The sequence below is a fragment of the Dermacentor variabilis genome, chromosome 1 (genome assembly GCF_050947875.1).
Source record: "Dermacentor variabilis isolate Ectoservices chromosome 1, ASM5094787v1, whole genome shotgun sequence".
NCBI lineage: Eukaryota > Metazoa > Arthropoda > Arachnida > Ixodida > Ixodidae > Dermacentor > Dermacentor variabilis.
Window position 1 is genome coordinate 154,491,328 of NC_134568.1, and position 1,272 is coordinate 154,492,599.

Consider the following 1,272-nt stretch of genomic DNA (forward strand, 5'->3'; position numbering starts at 1 on the left):
TACCTACAAGAACAGCTTACACCCTTTGGCTTGCCCCTTCTGCCACACAAAAATAATCGTCATCTGCCTTGATGCGTTTCCTTTCTTTATCGCTGCAAGCCCGGAACTTTCCAGTGACGAACGGCACGCGCGCTATCAGAAGGGGCACTCCAAAGGGTGTAAACTGTTCTATGCTGATAACGCGCGTGCCATTCGTTACTGGAACGTTCTGGGCTCGCAGCTATAAAGAAAGGAAACGCATCAAGGCAGATGACGATTATTTTTGTGTGGCAGAAGGGGCAAGCCAAAGGGTGTAAACTGTTCTTAGAGTGTAGAGTTTCCTACAAAATTACTAGAGGGAACTCTGGCGCTAGTGTCTACGTGAGCTACAATGGGAGCGGTTGTCCCAGCATGGGAATTATGGGAAGTACATGGATTTGCCTAAACTTCGTCCTTTTTGGCTTCAAACGGCTTTGTGACTTAGTAAACTCGTCATTTTCAACAGTTTTTTGCGTAATAAATAATTAAATAAACATCATTAACATTGCCCGACTGCAGGATTCGAACACAGGGACTCTAGTACAGAAGCCTGATATTGAAACCATTAAGCCACGGATGCATGTATCGACAAGCGAATGAAACGCACTTATGAATTTATCGCGGGCATGCCAGTGCTTTGAGACGCTTGGTGCGTTTCGATTTGGGCACATAAACAAGCTCAATCATTGCAATTAATAGCAATTGTACGCGTTCCCCGGCGTCTTCTACACTTCGAAGAATATAGATTGCGCTGAAATATACGACAATAAGATTTATATAGCGTAATATACAAAGCCACAAGAACGTCTGAATCCACAAGCACGAAGATCAGACAAATCCATGTACTTCCCATCATTCCCATGGTAGGACAACGACTGCAGCGCCAGAGTTCCCTCTAGCATACAGTTTCCTACAAAAATTACTAGAGGGAACTCTGGCGCTGCAGTCGTTGTCCTACCATGGGAATGATGGGAAGTACAGGGATTTGTCTGATATTCGTGCTTGCGGATTCAGACGTTCTTGTGGCTTTGTATACTACGCTATATAAATCTTATTGTCGTATATTTCAGCGCAATCTATATTCTTCGAAGTGTAGAAGACGCCGGGGAACGCGTACAATTGCTATTAATTGCAATGATTGAGCTTGTTTATGTGCCCAAATCGAAACGCACCAAGCGTCTCAAAGCACTGGCATGCCCGCGATAAATCCATAAGTGCGTTTCATTCGCTTGTCGATACATGCATCCGTGGATT